The sequence below is a fragment of the Periplaneta americana genome, chromosome 3 (assembly GCF_040183065.1).
Source record: "Periplaneta americana isolate PAMFEO1 chromosome 3, P.americana_PAMFEO1_priV1, whole genome shotgun sequence".
NCBI lineage: Eukaryota > Metazoa > Arthropoda > Insecta > Blattodea > Blattidae > Periplaneta > Periplaneta americana.
This window is the reverse complement of record NC_091119.1, coordinates 57,068,118-57,091,685: the sequence shown is the minus strand read 5'-3', so window position 1 is coordinate 57,091,685 and position 23,568 is coordinate 57,068,118.

Sequence of the window (23,568 nt, the reverse complement as noted above, 5' to 3'; positions counted from 1 at the left end):
AATTCAGAACAGAAAACTAGTGATGGGCGAAGTTGTTCTTTTCCCGGAACAGTTCCGACGGTTCCGGTTCCGAAAAAATACTATGTTCCAAATAACAGTTCCGAAATAACAGTCACCAGTGGTGATGAGTCGGAGTCGTTGAGTCGTTCAAACGAACGGTACAGTACCCTCCCTCTTCACCATAGACAAATAACACCATGCAGCTCACACTGGAGCACTCATAGGCATGACATAGTACACATTCTTATGTATAGATGGCACTGCAATGCACATTCGAATCGATTTTGGAAAATTGCTGTGCATGCGGACAGAACTCAAAAGCTTAATGTTAGTAATTACCAGGGAAAGGATTTATATGTAAATACATATTTACTTATAAAGCTAATATAATTTATATTTTGCATTATCTTTATGTTTCACAATGTGTAGGGTTGAAAAATCCTACTTTTATTTTCCATATTTTTCCATATTTTAGAGTTTAGTACATATTTTCGTTAATTTCCATATATTTTCCATATTTCATATAAAACAGTCCATATTATATTAGGTTTAACAATAAAACAAAACAAAATTCCATTAACTTTTAAAAATACATTTCAACAATAGAGATTTAAACACATGTTCAGTAATCCCTTTAACATCAGAGTTATTTGAAAATTAGCAGTCCTATCAACAATGGGAAAGTAAGTTACAAAACTGTATTAATTTAATTTAAAATTTTTAACAGACTTCAGTTGTGCAGCTCAACAGTTAAATGCCAGTCAGAGTACACATAGGTTCAGTTTTGTAAATCATACTATAAAGACGGTAAATATGCCAAAAGTACGTCATTCAGTCAATTTAAAATCAAAACTAACAAGTTACATTTCAGAATTTAAAGAAGATGGTTTATCAACTGACAATAAAATATTATTTTGTAATTTGTGTCAGTGTGCAGTATCATCTACACAAAAGTTCCTGGTGCAACAACACATTACAACTAGTAAACATCAGGCCAACAAACAACTAAATTCCAAGCAGAGACAATTGTTTTTAACACAACCAACAACATCGAATGTAAGATCTGAGTTTAACATCGACCTGTGCCGTTCTCTCATCTCTGCTGATATTCCTCTCTACAAACTAAAGAATAAGGTCTTCAGGGAATTCCTTGAAAAATATACTCAACATACAATCCCGGATGAGTCAACACTTAGGAAGACGTATGCTCCATCCATCTACGATGAGACAATACAGAAGATAAGAGATGAAATTAAAGATAGTTCAATTTGGGTTTCCATTGATGAGACTCCCGACAAAGAAGGTAGACTTGTTGGTAATGTAGTTATCGGTTTGTTAAGTGAACAATATTCTGAACGAATTCTTTTACATTGTGATGTTCTAGAAAAGTGCAATAACAAAACTATAGTTAAACTGTTCAACGAAGCTATGGGTATCCTGTGGCCAAAGGGTATTATGTACGATAATGTGTTATTCTTTATTAGCGATGCTGCCCCTTATATGGTCAAAGCTGGACAAGCATTATCTGTTGTATATCCTAAATTGACTCATTTTACTTGTGTGGCGCATGCATTTCATCGTGTGGCAGAAGTGGTCAGAGACAATTTCCCTAAAGTAGATTTGTTGATTTCATCAGTGAAAAAAGTATTTCTCAAAGCTCCCAGTAGAGTTAACGTGTTGAAAGAAATGTACCCTGAAATTCCATTGCCACCAAAGCCAATTTTAACTAGATGGGGTACATGGCTAGAAGCAGTTGAATATTATGCCGAACATATAGACTCTATTAACAATGTTCTCCTTGCATTGGACTCTGAAGATGCAGTCTCAATTGATACTGCGAAAACAGTTACCTGTGACATAAGTGTGAAGAATGACTTAGCTCACATTCAGCATACATTTTCATGCATCATTAAAACGCTCAAAAGTCTCCAAAATAGGCAACTTTCACTATCTGAAAGTTTTGAAATTATAAATAGTACTGTGGAACAACTGAATCGTGGTAGAGGTAAAGTTGCAGATGCAGTAAGAGCTAAGGTGGACACTGTACTTTCAAAAAACCCTGGATATGAAGAACTACAAAAGGTTGTTGCTGTGATGAGTGGTGAATCAACAGTGAAGATTAACTTGGACTTATCCCCAGCAGACATTGTGAAATTGAATTATGTACCAGTTACTTCTTGTGACGTCGAACGCTCTTTTAGTCAGTATAAATCTATCCTCAGAGACAATAGAAGAAGATTCACTTTTCAGCACTTGAAAGAAATGTTTGTAACCTATTGTTATGGTAACAGACAATAAAAATTGTGTTTTGTTGAAACTACATTGGAAGATAAGGTACGTCCATTATATTTTTTGTTTAGTTTGATTAAAATGTACCAATATTTAACGTACATAGTCATTTTTTTATAATTTTAAGTCCATATTTAATTCCATATTTTGGTAAAAATCCATATTTAATTCCATATTTTGGTAAAAATAACTACATATATATTTACATATTTCATATATTTTTAGTCCATATAAATCCGTTCCCTGGTAATTACACAGCTGTTGACTACAAGGATAGAATACAACACTTTTTTTTCGTACATAAAGTTATAAAGACATGGTAGCCAACTAAAAAAAAATAACATAACATTTAAAACATATGGTATGTAATTTCTGTTCTCTCTATTACATAATAAAAAAAAACAAATCATGAATTTTTATTTTTACTTTTCTTAATGTACAGTTATAATAATAATAATAATAATAATAATAATAATAATAATAATAATAATAATAATAAATATTACAATTTCATAAATAAAAAAGATATATATTGGCAGTACTGAAACCTGGAAACCCCGCAGTGGGTTAGTAAAATGTTGGAATCGCATCTTTACCAAAGTGTAATTTAAACTTCGCATTAAACATCACTCTCCAAATCAGTACTTCTATGGGTAGTTTCCAACAAATAATGCTACAACATTTTTGTCGTTCTTTGATAACAGAGAAGATAGCACAAAAACTTGTGCTTGTCAGACTTAACCTCAACAAACGACATACAGACATTGTAACTAAACCACTCATTACCATTTACGACTTTAACCTTTGTATAGAATCAGCTGATCAATGAATTAATAATAGTATGCGTACTTTATGACTTTGTAGAATGTTTATAAAACAGAATTAGTCAACTAATGGTGAAATAAACTATAAAGCGGGAATGAATATTACAGATTATTAAATACTTACTATAACATTACAGATGATTGGCCAGTCTTACAAATGTTGATATTAAAGTTCGCGCCACCGCAAGGATTTCAATTTCCATGCGCCCCCCTCCAACCACGTGAGAGTTTCAAGTACCAACTTCATCCAACGAAGTTCCAAGTACAACATAAAGAACAACGAGAACAGTGTAACTGCAGCTGTCATTGGTTCATCGGAACAAGCTCCGACGTTCCGACTGTTATCTCGGAGTCGGAACATACCTTGTGCAACGCGGTACTGCGAGACCGCAACAGCTGGGCAAGTGAGCAGCTCGGAGTCGGAACACTGTTATTTCGGAACAGCAGGTTCCGACCTACTGTTCATTTTTGCAACAGTTCCGAGACCGGAACAGTTCCAAAATAACTGTTGTGTTATTTTTTACCCATCTCTACAGAAAACTATTAATCAGCAGGAACTGAATGATTTAATTAGAGATCTGTCTTTACCAAAATATAAAGCAGAACTTCTTGCTTCTAGACTGAAGGAAAAGAACATGATAAAGGATGATGTCAGAGTTTGCCATTTCCGTATAGGGAATCAGAATAAATCAATATTTTGTGGTTGATGGTCCAATGGTTTATTGTCATAACATGTCCACTGATCCTAATTTTCGGAAAATAATGCAGCAATGGCTAAATGAAGAAGATGAAGTTGGTGATGAAAATCAAGTACCGTATGTGAATATCCACATTTCGATGATTTTATCCAAACCCTGATTTTTATCATCCGTAATGCTAATCAGACTGAAACATCAGATTCAGAGTCAAATGAGTTTTTACAAAGAGATACACAAATCCCTTATAAAGTTGCCAGAGAATAGGGTTTAAACTGCCTCACCTCGTTATCCTAATACCACAGTCTAGTATATACAGTCACGAAACTCAATACGTAGGCTATATGCATCCATAGATAGTTTCTAACCACTAGGATCGCTACTATCGCCACATCACAGACAATGCGAAATAGTACCTGCACAGTCTATTGTTCCTAGCACCCTCACAACTCAAGGTTCGTGACTGTATATACTAGACTGTGCTAATACTTCTCCGACAAATGACATGTCTTGGAGAAGACAAGTTTTTATGGTACAGCCAACCCGAAAGAAAAACCAGAAAAATGCCTTCACACAATACGTTATTCGAGGTCCAACTGAAATTACCACATCCACTATAGACTTTGGTAGTGCAGCTGCTCCTGTAAACATCTCAAAACCGCTTCGCTTCTGGTTAATTTATAAAAGTAAATTATCTTGCATTAGGCTAAATATTTTTAATTACATATTGATAAAAATTTATTATCTTGAATTAAATGTGTATAAATTACTCATGGCAACATAATGATCTATGGCATTTCGTAACTGGAAATTTCGTCACCGTTATAGTTTGTTACGTATTTTTCGTCATTAGTTTTTGGTCATCAAACACATTTTGTCATCATGTTTTTTTTTTTGTCACTGAGGAAATTTTGTCATCAAGATATTTCGTCATTGTATATATTTTGTCATTTTTTATACTGAGAGGATTTCGTCACCAAAATAGTACAGAAAATTATATTTAGGCAGTTTTTATTATGAGTCCTAAACCATCGCTGTATAATTATTTTAATTCTCTATACTATTATGGATTTTGAAATTGCATACATTCATCCTATTTTTATGGAGTTTGAAACACAATTTTCACTGAAGTTGTGACCTATGGCACGTAGGTAACCAAGGATGTTATCTTTTGTTCTATAGCTTCATATCTATCGACAATTCCTGCAATTCTGTTATATAAGGACGTGTATTTCTTTTTTTCTGGGTCTAGACTCACCTGCTTCTAATTTCTCAATGTCCTGATGTATCCTTGCAGTCTCCTCCTGTATCAACTGAAGGATCTGGTAAAAGAAGGGATGTGGTATGCCCATTAAAGTATTGAGATCTCTATGCCTCTCTTCGCAAGTATTTGTTGTTCTGGGCACGTTTTCCCTGGTACGATTGTAACAATTCCATGTATTTGGAGGCAACATGGGCTGCTGCCTACCTCTGCCACGTCTACGACCCATGACATAATTATCCTCAAAGTAATCAAAGATTGAAGGATTCGTAACAAGCTGTTTTTTTTTTTTTTTTTTTTTTGCTGTGATGGATTGTTAGCCCTTCGCCCAAACCCCAAGCTGGAGGACCGCCAAATAGAAATGATCGGGACGAAATTCAAATATAAACTGCTGAGCCATTTACAGTATACCGGAACCCACACTTTCTGAAGTCGAAATTGCAATAGAAAATCTGAAAAAGTACAAGTCTCCAGTTACTGTATTGATCAAATTCCAGCAGAATTAATACAAGAGGGTGGAAGCGCATTATCTAGCGAAATTTATAAACTTGTACTTGCAATTTGGGAAAAGGAAATTGTACCAGAACAATGGAAGGAGTCCATAATCGTACCTATCTTTAAGAAGGGGGACAGGACTAACTGTAGTAACTTTCGAGGAATTTTACTATTATTAGTATTATTTTTGTTTTCTTTGAAGATTCAAGCTGTGCATAGTTACAGCACGAATGGCCGTACGGGCTCGTGCGAAGGATATTGTGTACATGAGTTTGTATCATTTATCATCCATCAATAAATGCACTTATCAATCTATCTATCAAACTTTCGAGGAATATCACTTTTGTTGACGTCGTATAAAATTTTGTCGAATATCCTTTTGAGAAGATTAACTCCATATGTAGATGATATTATTGGGGATCATCAGTGCGGTTTTAGGTGTAATAGATCGACTATTGATCAGATTTTTTGTATTCGACAGATATTGAAGAAAACATGGGATTATAAGGGTACAGTACATCAGTTATTCATAGATTTCAAAAAGGCATATGACTCTGTTAAGAGAGAAGTTCTATATGATATTCTTATAGAATTTGGTATTCCAAGAAACTAGTTCGATTAATTAAAATGTGTCTTAGTGAAACTTACATCAGAGTCCGTATAGGCCAGTTTCTATCTGATGCTTTTCCAATTCACTGCGGGGTAAAGCAGGGAGATGCATTGTCACCCCTACTTTTTAACTTTACTCTAGAATATGCTATTATGAAAGTTCAGGATAACACAGAGGGTTTAGAATTGAACGGGTTACATCAGCTTCTTGTCTATGCGGATGACGTGAATATGTTAGGAAAAAATCCACAAACGATTAGGGAAAACACGGAAATTCTACTTGAAGCAAGTAAAGCGATAGGGTTGGAAGTAAATCCAAGAGACTAAGTATATGATTATGTCTGGTGACGAGAATATTGTACGAAATGGAAATATCAAAATTGGAGATTTATCCTTCAAAGAGGTGGAAAAATTCAAATATCTTGGAGCAACAGTAACAAATATAAATTACACTCGGGAGGAAATTAAACACAGACTAAATATAGGAAATGCCTGTTATTATTCGGTTGAGAAGCTTTTGTCATCTAGTCTGCTGTCAAAAAATCTGAAAGTTAGAATTTATAAAACAGTCATATTACCGGTTGTTCTATATGGTTGTGAAACTTGGACTCTCAGTTTGAGAGAGGAACAGAGATTAAGGGTGTTAGAGAATAAGGTTCTTAGAAAAATATTTGGGGCTAAGAGGGATGAAGTTACAGGAGAATGGAGAAAGTTACACAACGTAGAGCTGCACGCATTGTATTCTTCGCCTGACATAATTAGGAACATGAAATCCAGACGCTTGAGATGGGCAGGATACGTAGCACGTATGGGAGAATCCAGAAATGCATATAGAGTGATAGTTGGGAGGCCGGCGGGAAAAAGACCTTTGGGGAGGTCGAGACGTAGATGGGAAGATAATATTAAAATGGATTTGAGGGAGGTGGGATTTGATGGTAGAGACTGGATTAATCTTGCTCAGGATAGGGATCAATGGCGTTCTTATGTTAGGGCGGCAATGAACCTCAGGGTTCCTTAAAAGCCAATCAGTAAGTCAGTAAGTAAGTAATCAAAGATTGTTGTTTTCTTCGAGAATATCGAAAGCGTGAATTACATCATTCTCTGGTACAGAGGCCAATGCAACCAAGAAATAAAACTGACTTCTTAGTTCGGTGTTTTCTTCTTCAAGATATTCTCCTGATAGTCCCTTTGTTTGAATACGTATCATTTTGTATGGGTATCATCAAGGGAAGCGACACGTAGTGGGGGGGGGGAATTGTGGTGGGGAATAGTGATGAGCAAATAGGGTAATCCTGAACTAGCACCAACAGATAGCGAGCGTATACTTTGAGGGATGTGCTTTGTTTTCCAGTATATAAACATTGAGGATTTACGTAGTGTATTAGTACATTAAAGATTCTTAAAAACAATTCAAAATGCCAATTTTTTTTTGTTTCCTATATGTAAAAACCAGGGAAAGCCTTTTTGTCTTCATTCACGTCCCGAAATATTCTGAATATATGATTTAAACCTTAAAAATTAAACTAATTAAATTGTTCCTCGAAAGTGCTAGCTATTAAACAAAAATAACTACTTCAAGTAAGGAATTCCTGGCTACAGTTTTATTTAGGAAGAGGGAGAAGTAAAATTAATAAGAACATATGCAACCTCAGCAGGAAGATATGTTAGCTTAGATTATATTCAGTACTTTTTTTTATAGGAGTCTCCGAAGTTTACACCAGTATTTTACATCTGCAGTAAACTCTCGATTAATGGGATGTTCATTATCCAGGATGATCCATAGTGAAATACATTATGTTAATAATGTTTTAATGTGCTGTAGACTAATTATCAAAACCATGGTTTTACTTCCAATTTTCAAAATCATCCTCCATAGTATTCAAAACTGCATGTCCTTAACCTACAAAATACAGGCATAATCGTGATACTACTGCTATTATATTATATCATCTTATCAAACATTGCATTTTATCTTTCTGCAACTAGAGAAAAAATACGAGGATTCAATCTCGATAGTATAAAAAAACACATTGGTGGCTACATATCCTGTTTTTAGCGTACGGTACTTAAAATACTAATGATTAAAGAGGTAATATTAACCTTCGACAAAGTTCCTATTTCATTTATTTATTTTATTGGTGCATCTCGTTCTCTAAGTTCTCGTTTAGATTCATGAATATTCAATTTACTCGTATCTATATTCTGCATACTGTAGATTTCCCATCCATCTCTTAAGGGGAATCGCTCAGCATTATACAAGTTTACTCTATTATTTATTGTAAATTAAATTAAATTATATTAAATTATGAGGTAAGAAAATACTAAATTGCATTAAATTATACTGGGTTATAGAAAATAATTATAAATATAATTTTGAGACGCACAGAAAACCAACAAGCGGGAGAACGTAATCACTGTAGCAAGGGTGTAATTGATATCTTGTTATTTGAAGTGTTCTATCAGTGGGGAAGTGTGTTGTGTCAGTGAAGTCTATTGTGTAAGTGAAGTGTGTTGGTGTCAGTGAAGTGGCTATGGAAAGTATTTGAACAGTGAAATGGTTAGAAGTGTTAGTGAAATCAGGTAGAATCAGTGCAGTGAGTGAGTTGACAGCGAAATAAGTGTAGTGCCGAAAGGTACTTGTGCAGGTATGAACCTGTCACACTCGTGGGTCTTAGTTCGAACTTAGGGTTAAGATACAAATTAGATTTAATTTAAATGTTATTTTAAGTGGCCATGCTTCATTTAATTTAGGATGCTCCTTGTTATTATTACTTTATTACTATTATTATTTTTATTATTATTATTATTATTATTATTATTATTATTAATTATTGTTTTTTATTAGTCGTGTTTATTATTGTCATTATTGAGTGTAATTAGTTACCACTGCCACCGGGTATATACCCTTTTGCAGTCTGAATAAATACATACATACATATGACATAATGTAGCCCTACAACATGTTGTGCCGCATGAAACACTCCTGCCATCTAACGGTAAAAGTTTGCATAAGATATCCCTATTAAATTGGTGACAAAATATGGTGGTGACAAAAGTGAATCGGTGACAAAATTTTGCAGTGTCAGAATGTAATATGTAACGAAATCACCGGGTGACGAAAAATCGGTGACGAAAATTCCGGGTCCACGTAATGAAATATGCCCGGTCTCCAAGACCGATCTTTTGTAAGTGTGATTTTATTTAGTGTTACAGGTTTAAGGGTTAATGTGCATAAGATAGCCAATGTATCGTTAGATTTCACAAATCACACAGTCTACGAAAGAGGCTTTATACAAATCGAATAAATATCAAACACGAGATTATTTTCTGTCAGACGATTTAGGTGAGTAATTGAAGTCAAAGACTCAGAATGGGAGCAAGAAGAACATAAGGAGTGCAGAGGCGGAGCCTGGAAAGAGATTAAAACGGTGTAGTGCTTTGTAACTGAACCATAACAACCGCCAGCCAGCTTTATAGAAAACGGCTAATTGCTCCAATTAGTTTCTACTTTCATAGGAGACATTTGCTTGAATGACCTCCATATACGACTCCGGAATAACTACAGATCTTTGCAAAATAGCAGTTTTAATTAAGAAATGCAAAAAAATAAGGAATGAAATGTAATTGTGCAGAAACAATGGAAAACACCACGATTGTGCATAATTACAATTGAACAGACTACTTCAAAGGGATTCAAGTACAAGGCAAGTAATATCAGAGCGCATTTCGTCTGGAGGGAGCGTTTAATTATTACGAGAGAACAAATATAACAGAGAAGGAAGGAGCTGTTATGACTCAGCAGTTCAGGCAGAGCTCGGACAAAACTGTTAATAAACCGTAACAATTTAGAATGTTCTTCTGTACCGCGTGCTCAAGGAAAACGAGCGTTAAGATGTGTAAGATAATCCAACCATCATTCTTAATGAGGAAAATTAGTAATTTGTGCTTATGTATGTATGTATTTTTTTATTTTAGTAGGTTATTTTACGACGCTTTATCAACATCTTAGGTTATTTAGCGTCTGAATGAGATGAAGGTGATAATGCCGGTGAATTGAGTCCGGGGTCCAGCACCGAAAGTTACCCAGCATTTGCTCATATAGGGTTGAGGGAAACCCTCGGAAAAAACCTCAACCAGGTAATTTGCCCCGACCGGGAATCGAACCCGAGCCACCTGGTTTCGCGGCCAGACGCGCTGACCGTTACTCCAGGTGTGGACAGTATGTATGTATGTATGTATGTATGTATGTATGTATGTATGTATGTATGTATGTTAATAGATTGCGCTTCAGTAATTAATAAAATTTTGGAAATCATGATGTACTGGAATGTCGTGCCTGATGGAATGAGAGATGCTAGAACTATTTTAATCTATAAGGGGAAAGGAGAGTGATCCAATCCTTCCAAGTGGAGACCGATGTTCTGTTGTTAGACGATTAATTGAGAGAGTTATTGATGTAAAAATGAGACAATTCGTCCTTTTGAATGAGAACCAAAGGGGTTTCGTCGGTCAACCAGGTACATACATCAATATTTCGTTAGTTGACGGTTGTTTACGACACGCTAAGCAAGATAAGAAAGATCTTAATATCATGTTGGATATGACTCAGGCTTTTGATAACGTGGGTTTTGAACATCTAGAACAAAGACTTAACACGCAGCCTTTACCGACTCGCCTTCGCGAATTAATAAAAAGTTAAACCAAAGGAAACTTCACTACCATCCATTCTTCAGGCTCAAAGTCTGATCGTATCTAACTCAAAAAGAGGGGTTTTTTAAGGATCTCCATTGTCCCCTCTCCTGTTTAATTTATCCATTGACTTCATTATTAAAGAACTGACAGAAAAACATATAATTGACCAATATGGTTTCCAAATTAATTCCGATTTAGACAGTTGACATAGTTGTCATTGGTAAATCCATGAGCGCAGCACGAGAGCTCGTTATGATGGTTACATCTTTACTTCAAAATATTGGCCTACAACTCAATGTCCAGAAATCGGCGTTAATTAATATTCATAAAGGAAAGCTGCTTGAAAAGGATTTTTTTCTTCACCATGACTCGTATATAAAGGCCATTGGACCAGAAGACACAATAAAATATTTAGGAATACCTTTCAATGATGAACTGCAGTTTAATCCAGAAGAATTGATAGTTTCCCTTCGTCAGGATCTTGAACTTTTAGTATCGACACCTATGTTGCGGCCTGATCAAAAACTTAATATTGTTAATCAATATATCTGACCAAAGCTCATATATCCCCTGCAAATGGCTCCCTTACATAAATTATCTCGAAGTTTTTTGGAAGACGTTGATAAGATCCTTCGAAGCTCTGTTAAAGACATGCTTTTCCTCCCGGCTGATATTCCTAATAGCATGCTGTACGCTAGTAAAAAGTTAAAAGGACTTCAGTTAATACGTGCTTCGTGGGAAGCTTTTCTTCAACATTGTAACATCTGTCTATCATTAATCAGAGCAGATAATCCGCATGTTAACATGATGAGACAATTAGATGTCGAACTCAAATCGTCGTGTGATTCCCTCTGCCTTTCTTTTCCCGAAGACTTTACTAAAGCTACAATTCGAAATTTTCGAGAAGAATTGCGAGGTCGTGAATATGAATCATGGAAGACCCTTTCAGGACGGGGAAAAGGTGTTGAGATGTATAGCGAAGTAACAGCCGCCAAATCCTAATTAATCACATGATGCACATTAATAGCAATTGTAATTTTTCACGCCCTTTTCTTTGTTTCCCTTCTTTAAAATTTAGTATATATGTTTACATATGTATATTAATTTTTTTTGAGGATATTCTGAGTCCGTAAAGCCTACCCTCAATGGGGGGCAGTTCAATATAATAATAATAATAATAATAATAATAATAATAATAATTATTATTATTATTATTATTATTTGTTCACACCTGTGGAGTAACGGCTAGCGCGTCTGGTCGCGAAACCAGGTGGCCCGGGCTCGATTCCCGGTCGGAACAAGTTAAGCCTGGTTCACAATAAACCGAGAAAGGAAACTACAACGAGAACGAGAACGGAAATATTGTTAAAATAAATGTATTTAAATGTGAGCTTTCACAATTAACGAGAAGCTTGCCGGAGCTCTGGAATGGGAACGTGAAAATTAATTGTGAACGCTCAGCGAGAAAAAAAAAACTTATTGAGCATTTCATGGTGATAGATATGTTTGTGTATTAAATTATTTTAAATTGGTGTATACCTTTCAAGAGAGAACATGAATCATCCTTATTGAATAAATTCAGGAAATTACGCAATATTAGCAGTGTTTCCATCCTACACTAAATTAACGGATAATAACAAAAATACAAGTTGCCAGGCGACGATACAAAACAAAAGATGCGAGAACAAGTGGATGATGTGTATAAACAGTTCAATGCTCTTTCATATTTAAGTATAAAAGTATAGCGGTGCCATTTGAAATTTCGAAGTGGGTTGGCTGGAGTTGAGGGTGAATTCTAAAGTGCTATTAAGCCTGGTTTCAGACTTCTCCCTCAATATCTAAATGGACATGTTTTTGTCTAAATTGAATTCAATTTAAATAATTATTTAGACTGGGAAGTTTTCAAATGAAAGCCCTCTATAACTATGCAAAATATATATTTACAATCTTAAAACTATGGTAACTGTAATTGAAAAAAAAATTATGACAGGGTCAAATAATATTTTGATAAGAGGAGGACAATATGTAACTTCACATTCACATAAATGTGATATTTATATCGTTTTGTCCAGAAAATTTGATAGTAAAACTGTTTGTAAAGTTTCATTATATTTGGAGAGATAGACATTTTCGTTATTAATATGAAATCTTCGAAATTATTAATCAAATTTACCATAGCCTCATTTAAATTAAATTAATATGCAATTTGGTGACCGTGTTAATGTTTTCGGCCTAAAAGTATTCCATAAAACGAAGGTAGAGCATCATATTGTGTGTTAATTATTCTTCTAAGTAGCAACTGCTTCTGTACACAGTGATGCTTTACTAGTAATTTCGTTATAAAAATGAACTCCATTCCTCATATTTCGTAACTTATTTCTTGCTATCGGATTTTGAGACCTTTAAAATTATTCAAAATAGAGTTTTAAGAAATTTATTGAGTTTTCATTGTTTGACTCCAGTTAAATATCTATATCAATTTTATTTTGTTCTACAATTTGAATCAATTATCAAATTAGGTGCTGCTATTTTCATGTGCAAAGTTATTAACAATTTTATATATATATATATATATATATATATATATATATATATATATATATAGTAATATTATATTTCAGTTTAATAAAGGTAGTCTATACATACTCATTTTACAAGACAAAAAGAAAATATAATTTTTTCTCAGCATAGCTCAGTAACTTATGGAACGAAAGGAATTAAGCATTTTTTAATAACAACTTTTAACGAACTTCCTTTAGAATATAGAATTTTACCAAATTGCCGGTGTTTTAAGAATTGTTTAAAAATACGTTTTTGGGAAGATTATTTATTTTAATTCTCAGTTGATTTATTTATTTCATGGTTTCAAACTTTTTCTTCTTTCTGTCCAAAATTTTATGTATCTTACTATTCTTATTTTGCTTTCTTTCTTTAATAAATTCTAAATAAATTTTACAGACTGTACAGTAGTTTCATGACTTTTTAAATTACATTGTACAACATATGTATGTGTTCTTGTATAGGCCCTATATATGAGTTGTACTCGTTGGGGCATACTCAATAAATTAAAAACAAAATTTTCTTGCATGGTTCAAAGGCCGTTTTCAGAATTTAAAATTCTTTAATAGAACTGCAGCTACGTAAAAGTTATATCGCCAGCCGCCACTGGTTTTGGGCAGAAATCATAAATATAAGTTATCCAATAATTCTCTCATTGCATACCAGACGCATATCATTATTCGGATCACTACTGCATAGGATTTTTACCTGTGGATTAAATTCGCTGGAGCAAATAATTAATTGATTTATGCCTATTCTAATTGAAAGAATTTCAGCAAATAGATTTATTAATTGAATTTTAAAAACACAGGAATTATTAGATGACTGAAAGCAAGTAATAGTCTCTTAAATCAATTTATAGTAATCGAGCAGCTACTTCTGATGAGAAGAATTGGACTTCAAGTGGAATAAAATATAGACAAAATATTGTAAGATAATTTTTCTCGTGGTATTCCTTTGTGCCTGATATAGTTTCAGCCTGGTTTTAGTAATGTTATACGGGTTCCGACAGTTGGTTCTGATTAGTTTGGTAGAGCTGTAAAATGAAATGAGAGTAGCGAAAATGAAATATTGTCAAGGCAACACAAACTTCCAAACATGCAATTTTGTTAATCATGAATGCTTGGCCAGTTAACCTACGCATTTTTGTGGTATGAGTATATATTGAAAGTAAGTCCGTTGTTCAAACACAACGTCGATTTCGCCGTGAGTTCAATGTTCTGAGACACGGTAGTGAGTTGGTTTAACATGTTTAATCCCAGAAGAAATTTACAACCTTCCTTTCATGATAGTGGACGTTATGTTCGTACTCCAGAAAATATCCAAAGAGTGAAATTGGCTGTGCAACGAAGTCCTTCAAGATCTGCAGTGAGACATGCTGCGGCCTTGTGCATATCTGACAGGACAGTTCGTCGGATATTGCACAAGGATCTAAAATTTTATCCCTACAAGATTCAAGTTGCTCAGCAGTTGAAACCACAAGGTCGGGCCTCTCGACTTCATTTTGCAATGGAATTTGGTACCATTCTTCAAGAAAATGATGATGTGTTGATTAATTTGTTTGTCAGACAAGGCACATTTTCACTTAAATGGCTTCGTCAACAATCAAAATTTCCGATACTGGAGTCACACAAATCCTATGGCACTGCATGAACAGCCATTACATTGTGAAAAAGTGACCGTATGGTGAGCTGTTCCTGCTGCAATCATAATTGGTCCCTATTTTTTCGAAGATGGAAATGAGAGAGCTGTTACGGTGAATGGTGAACGGTAGCGACAGATGTTACAGACATTTAGAGACGCACTAAACAGGGACGACATGTGGTTACAACAGGATGAGGCTACGGCCTCTTACTGCCAGAGACACACCGTGATTGTTGAGAAATTTCTTCCCAGGACGCATAATTTCTCGGTTTGGAGATATAAATTGGCCGGCTCGATCCCCAGATCTAACAATCCTGATTTCTTTTTGTGGGGACACTTCAAAGGGAGAGTGTTTGAAAACCAGACCACACTCTATCCAGGATCTGAAGAACAGAATACAGGCTACAGTGCAAGAAATCAACGAAACCCCAGGTTTATTGCAAAGTGCCATGAACAATTTTCGTGCAAGATTACAACAGGTCATAAGATACCAAGGAGATCACTTGAAATGTGTAATTTTCAAAAAAAGAAGAAATTCCAATAAAATGCATTATTCACGCTACATACTGTGTTATTTTTTAATTTTTAAACCTTATAGTCCCTTTACAACAGCACGTTGAACTCGTCAGAACCAAATGCCGGATCCTGTATAAACCATAATAACTATATTAAATATTTATTAATTTGTCCTACAGAACAATAAATCTTTAATATTCTTATAGCAAACAGTGCATATTCCGTACAGATTACTGTGCACTTAAATGCGTAATCTCCGCCAAACAAGTCACTCAGTTGAGTGCGCCCCTTGTATAATGGCAGTTGAATTGGACATAAAGCGTCAACATATATGCCTAACTTGGAGTCAGACCAAAAGGGAAACATTGAAGGAGGAGAGTTCGATCCGGTGCTGTGGATTGAATTCGGTGTAGCTCAGTGGTCAGAGCGCTTGGTACATAGAACCAAGGACCCGGATTCGATCCCCGGCACCGGAGCGAATTTTTCTCCTCAAATATTAATCATAATAACTATGACTACTAACGCAGTAGCTACAGGAAACTTTCTGAGATTCCCACAACGGACGCGCTAAGAAACGAAAAATGACAATAATCCCTGAACTTTACATCAACGGCTGATTATTTTGGCATGGCGCCATGCATGTAAGCATTTCCTATTTTTTTTATGTAACTAAATAATGTCCATCTATCAATTTGAATTTATTTTCGGACGTTTGCTACTACCTACGCAAATATATTCTCACTCTTTTGTGCCCATCACAAATCTGAAAATTGTATGTTGTACTTTAACATTAGCCTGCCACTCAAACGCGGCAGAGAGCTAGTTCAAAAATGTGACGTCACGTGGAATTGTAACTGATAGAATGTCAGAGGATTGGCAGGCTGACAGATAGCAGTGACATCTGCTGGCGTTATCAGTACAACTGCGAGATGAAAGTTTCCATAGTGATGGTATCTTTATGTTGATGTCATGGAAAGGAAGATCGACATAGGCACCACCCCGTGTCTCATTTCACGTAGGAATACAGTGAAGAATTCTGGAAACATTGCTTTTTATGTTATATTAGTAGTCGCATTAACATCTGTACTCCATGTACTAACAAAATTGAATTAATATCACCATAGATTCCAGAAATAAAGTTTAGCAATCGTATAGAAGCGACGATACGAAGAAAACATTGGAGGAGAGGCTGAAATTACAAAAATTTAGAGACTAGCCGTACCCTTGCGCTCCGCTGCACCTGTTAGAAATAAATATAAAGTAATTACATAATTAAAATAGAACGTTTGATCCAGGGAACAACTTTTACAAAAGCGCAAGATAATCTCCTTCGCTCATTACCCAATTTTTTTTTGCATTGCATTTATTGCATATATATTTTATGTATTTTAACACGATTCAATTGAGCATAGTTAAAATTTGAATTATAAAATAATGGATTGCTAAGCTAACGTACTATTACTGCATACTAAATCAATACACTCTCGTTGTTCGTTAATTCTCTGAGATTAAAATGAGTGTACATAAATATTATTTTAAGAAATACAGAAAACGAATGTACAAAATAGCCTATAAAACTTTCTGTGCATAAGAAGCTATTTTAATCTTACCTCTCCTCGATTTACTCAGACGTTACTGTAATAGCATTATAGCATTATGTCCATCTAGAGAAACTACACTTTCCAATGGTGAAATAATAATTAATTATACAAATCGGTTAGTTTAGCTTCTGATATTACTTCATACAAACACAGAAACATTCTCTGTAGGCTATGTTTAATAGCTTTCGATTGTTGATGTCCAAGGCCCCTTTTTCGATTGTTGTTGTCCAAGGCCCCTTATAGACGAAGTCATTTGTTCTTATTTAATTGCACCGTCTTAGATGGCGTTATTTTAATTTTAAAACTCATTTATCTCATTAAACATAAGTCCTATCAAAACTTTGTAAAGAATAAAACTTATCGGAAATCATTTTGAAGAAACTTTTGTTATGTAACATTTTTCACAAAAATCAATAATAAGCGAGATATTTCGATTTATTTAATTCAGGCCTCCTTATAACCCCCCTTTTAAATAAAGTATTTTGAATGCCATATAGCCTAAAATCTAAGTTACAACGAACTTAATTTATATTGCAATTTTCATATAAATCGGTTCAGCCATTATCGCGTCAAAAGGTAACAAACATACAGACATACAAACAAAAATTTCAAAAATGCGATTTTCGGTTTCAGGGTGGTTAATTATATATGTTAGGACCAATTATTTTTGGAAAATCGAAAATTACCAGAAAAATTTCGGCTACAGATTTATTATTAGTATAGATGTCCTTAAAAACATACAACAATTAATTTCAATGAAAATTTTAAATATCAGGATATTTTAAAATAATTGAGCACCACTTTCCATTAAAAGACTGAAATTAGAACTAATGACGTTAAAATTTAACATTTAAGGTCTTATTTAACACTCTATGTTAAGTGTAGGCTTTAGAGGTGAACAACGATCGAGAAAGCAAGATCAACAGCGCCCGTAAAGACGAAAACCCGCACGACAATGCTGTATATGTCGCGTTGTTGACGTAAAGATTGCTTGTGTTTCGAGACGTCGAGATTGATGACCCCTGAAGTCCCGAACGTCAAGCACCCTTGAATCGCCATAGTTGTTTATACCTGACTGAACTTTTATCTAATTTGGCAACTGTTATATATGTATAAACAATCAAGTAGCCTATTTGAAACATCATCTCTACCTTTCAATGTATAATAATCCGTTCCCCAGTCTTTATTTAATTACTAGGCTCTTATTAAAAGACTAGGAATTTTCTTTTCATATGTTTAAGATCAACTGTGCAATCTCAAGTAAAAAGATATTAACGTTATGTTTTATGTTTCTTAGAAATGAAAATTTATTTGAGAATTTTTTATTCTTAGCATGCAAGCTTTCACGGCCGGTGTCTAGTTGAAACGGAGCTTTCGGGCTAAGATGCCGTGGTCTACTGGTGCAGATGTTACCAGACGTTTCGTCTACTGTACTACTGCGGCAGACATCTTCAGTGGTTAGGTATCCTCGCCGCAGTAGTAGACGAAACGTCTGGTGACATCTGCACCAGTAGACCACGGCATCTTAGCCCGAAAGCTCCGTTTCAATTTTTTATTCTATTTATATAACCATGTAATAGAACCAGAATATTTTGATAACTATGACACTGTTCTGTTTTGTCTTTTTGTCTCATGTAAACATTTATGCTATTTATTTCAATGATGTATTTTATTCAAGTTACGAAATATTTTCACGCCGACCAAACACTATTTCGAGAATGATGAGCGAGACTCGAAGCGCACGAGAATGACGAGACGAGACTCGAAAGAAAAATGGAACGAACACAACGAGCGAGAGCGGCAATTAGTTTTGTTCACCTCTAGTTGGCTTATATACCTCAGGTGCGTCCATATTGCATTCTTCTGGAGGAGTTGACTGGACTTACGACTTCTTTACTGCAAAAGTTTGTCTGTGGATTTCCTTGAGCATTATGAATTCATCAGCCACATGATCTATATTCAGTCTATGAACAAGAGATTGACTCATTCATTCTTTGTTCTGCTCAAGGGCAGGTCTTTCACTGCAAACCCAGAGTTCTCCAATCTTTTCTATTTTCTTCCTTCCTCCTAGCCTCTGCATACGATCCATATAACTCAATCTAGTCTATCATCTGATATCTTCTTCTGCCCCTAACTTTTCTCCCGTTCACCAATCCTTCCAGATCATCCTTCAGTAGGTAGTTTCTTCTTAGCCAGTAACCCAGCTAATTTCTTTTTCTATCCTAATCAATTTCAACATTTTTCTTTCTTCATCTATTCTGTCTGTCAAATTCACACGTTCCATTCTTCTCCATATCCACATTTCAAATGCTTCTATTCTCTTCTCTTCACTTCGCCGTGATATCCATGTTTCTGCCCTATTCGATGCCACGATCCACACAAAGCACTTGACTAGTCTCTTCCTTAGTTCTTTTTCCAGAGGTCTGCAGAAGATGCTCATTTTTCTATTTAAAACTTACTTTTCCATTACTAGCCTCCTTTTGACTTCCTGGCAGCAGCTTATGTTACAAGAAATATTGCAATATTACTTGTCTTTCCCTATATTTCTTTCTTTTTTTTTCAATGTTTCATGTTATTAACGCAAGGACGTTGGAAGTAACTATAGTATATTGTACATACATTCATCTTGATCACAGGATATAATTTAATACAATTATTTAATTATACACCATTGTAGCTTAAGAATACTGATACTAACTGTACATAATTCGAGGTAAGATAATCTGTTAGGCCTAAATAGAGCATTTTGTTTTAATTTCTTTCTGACTAGGTACACTTTTGAGTTTAGTGCTTAAGAAATTTGTCAACAGTAATCTCAATAGAGGTTTTGATTTATCGAGAGAAAATCAAAACTCGAGTGGAATTTGATTGACTATTATGCGATTAGAAGATGTTAGTTTCACCAAACTTTGAACGGAGCCTCCATTTTCAGTTGACTGTCTATGCAGTAAACAAGTGACTGTCGCAAAGCATGAATTTATTACCGTAAAGAATTTGCAGTTTGAAATGTTGGCAAACAAAGAAACAATTTATATACAGAGGTGATAAAAACAGAAGAACGTACATAGTGATTGTAAGAATTAAAGTACTTTAATACAATAAAATAGGTATTGGACTTGACTAAAATTCTATTTCACTAATATTAGCTTCACCAAAATGTTTGAACGGAGCCGCTATTTTCAATTGAATATCTATGCGGGAAATAAATTAATGATGATCGCAAAGCATGTTTTATAGTACCGTAAAGAATTTGCAGTTTGAAATGTTGGCAAACGAAGAAACAGATGCTAGGGAAGTGATAAAAAGAAAGAAGTGCTAGGGAAATGATAAAATTGTAGCAATAAACAGCCATGATTGGTTGAAACATGTCCATTCGTACAGTTTTGTTGGTCGAAAGTAGTATGACGCAGTAAAAGTGTAATAGTCAATGATATCAATGACTTCACTCCAATGAAAATAAACTTTTTCTGTCGCTCTAGGTAACATTATTTCCTTCCATTTTACGTGTTTGCAACGTAGAAAAATTGGCAGTGATTGATGTTACTAACGAAAATTTATCTTTATCATCGCAGTTTATAATAGTAGGAATATTTCGTCGAACCTTATATGTTGTACAAATTTCACAGTGACTGCAAACTACTTAAGGTAAACTCATCCCTCTCGCCGTTGAATAGGCCTATTACGGATTTGCAATGTGGGTACAAATATTGACAGCGATTGCACGCCACTGAACATAAGTAAACTGCTCTCTTTCGCCGTAAATAACATTATTTCCTGAAATATTCAGTGCTCGTAACTGTACGTCAACAAATATAAACTGATGTTTGCTATGATAACTCATAAATAACTTATTTCGTTTACCATAGTTTACTCTTGACTAGTAATTTGTGTTCTTACGATTTTGACAGTAAGTGCACACCACTGAACGTAAACATATTTCTGGCTTTGACTTTGTTCTTACATCTTGAACTATTTGTGTTTGTAGCACTATAATTTGTTGAATGTTTGTACGCCACTGAACCACTAACCCATCTCAGTAAGCGTAGATAACAAACTTCTTTTTTCCCCTACTCCGTGTTCATAAGTTAAGAAGACTGACATTAACTTCACGCCACTGAATGTAAACTCATCTCTGTCGCCGCAGATAACACACTTTTTCTTCGAGTGTTTCGTCGTTATATCTTGAGTGGAGGAAATTGAACGCGGTCGACACTTTTCCCGTCGTCTGTTGCTTCTCCAGGCCGAGTGGCTTTCTGTGTTAACTGTCCACGGATTTGTAACATAAAGCATAACGCCGCTCTTCTGATGACTGGAACGCAGCTCAAAGAGATCCAGCTTTCACTCTGGAGAAAAACTACACGATGCGTCATATAAAATGTTTAACAAACGACATTCGGGCTCTGTGTTTAGTGGAAGGAATCTTCAACTTACATAATCATGCACATCAATATTTGCTTCCAAAAAAAATTGGACTATTTTCTCATTTTGTTCTCAGTTTTGCAAGGATTTCGAACACTAGACTCTCATATAATCAAACCAGATAATACATCCTCGCCTATTGAAAATCATCGTTTTCCCTTGTTCATGTGAGTTTTCCTTAAGCCCTAAGGGGACATAATCATGGACATCAATATTTGCTTCCAAAAAAAAATTGGACTATTTTCTCATTTTGTTCTCAGTTTTGTAAGGATTTCGAAGACTACACTCTCATATAATCAAACCAGATAATACATCCTCGCCTATTGAAAATCATCGTTTTCCCTTGTTCATGTGAGTTTTCCTTAAGCCCTAAGGGGACATAATCATGGACATCAATATTTGCTTCCAAAAAAAATTGGACTATTTTCTCATTTTGTTCTCAGTTTTGTAAGGATTTCGAAGACTACACTCTCATATAATTAAGCCAGATAATACATCCTCGCCTATTGAAAGTCATCGTTTTCCCTTGTTCATGTGAGTTTTCCTTAAGCCCTAAGGGGACATAATCATGGAAATCAATATTTGCTTCCAAAAAAATTAGACTATTTTCTCATTTTGTTCTCAGTTTTGTAAGGATTTCGAAGACTACACTCTCATATAATCAAACCAGATAATACATCCTCGCCTATTGAAAATCATCGTTTTCCCTTGTTCATGTGAGGTTTCCTTAAGCCCTAAGGGGACATAATCATGGACATCAATATTTGCTTCCAAAAAAAATTGGACTATTTTCTCATTTGTTCTCAGTTTTGTAAGGATTTCGAAGACTACACTCTCATATAATTAAGCCAGATAATACATCCTCGCCTATTGAAAGTCATCGTTTTCCCTTGTTCATGTGAGTTTTCCTTAAGCCCTAAGGGGACATAATCATGGACATCAATATTTGCTTCCAAAAAAAAATTAGACTATTTTCTCATTTTGTTCTCAGTTTTGTAAGGATTTCGAAGACTAGACTCTCATATAATCAAGCCAGATAATACATCCTCGCCTATTGAAAATCATCGTTTTCCCTTGTTCATGTGAGTTTTCCTTGAGCCCTAAGGGGACATAATCATGGACATCAGTATTTGCTTCCAAAAAAATTTTACTATTTTTTCTTTTTGTTCTCAGTTTTGTAAGGATTTCGAAGACTAGACTCTCATATAATCAAACCAGATAATACATCCTCGCCTATTGAAATCTATCGTTTTCCCTAGTTCATGTGACTTTTCCTTAAGCCCTAAGGGGACATATTGTGAAATAATGCTGAAAATATTAAGAAAATTCTCATTTTTTTATGCTTGTAATTATGTGTGAGATTTTTAAATGATCTAACCATATATAGGCATAATCAAATTTGGCCAAACATTATGGGTGAGATTTTTAAATGATCTAACCATATATAGGCATAATCAAATTTGGCCAAACATACGGTGCGTGAGTGAGCTGAGAGACATTTTTTTTCAGTGCTGTTTTCTCAACTTCAACACTTTAAGCAGTTTAGTGAATGAAAAAAGCTCCTCCCACAACAGTTTTTGACAGATTGGTCTGAAACTTCTCACAGAGATGAATTAAATGTTGATAAATAAAATTTAATTAACATGTGAAATATTAATATCAAGTTCCTTTGGGACAAACTCATATTTTATTTAAATCAGAATATGCTGTAATGGTAAATTCATGAAATTTTAAAATTTATTGTGATTATCTATTTAGACTGAGCTCAAAAACCTAATTAATTTCGGAACAACTGGATAATACCCACGGCAGACCAATATCAATAGTCGACTCTACTCGCTGGCCACTAGTCACCGGGCCGTACCGAGCCGTGTCAAACAAAATATAATCGAAATGGTGGTAGTAAAATTCCCGACTATATTCTTAAATAATTCACTCCATTAGTCAAGTTCAAGGTTTTATGT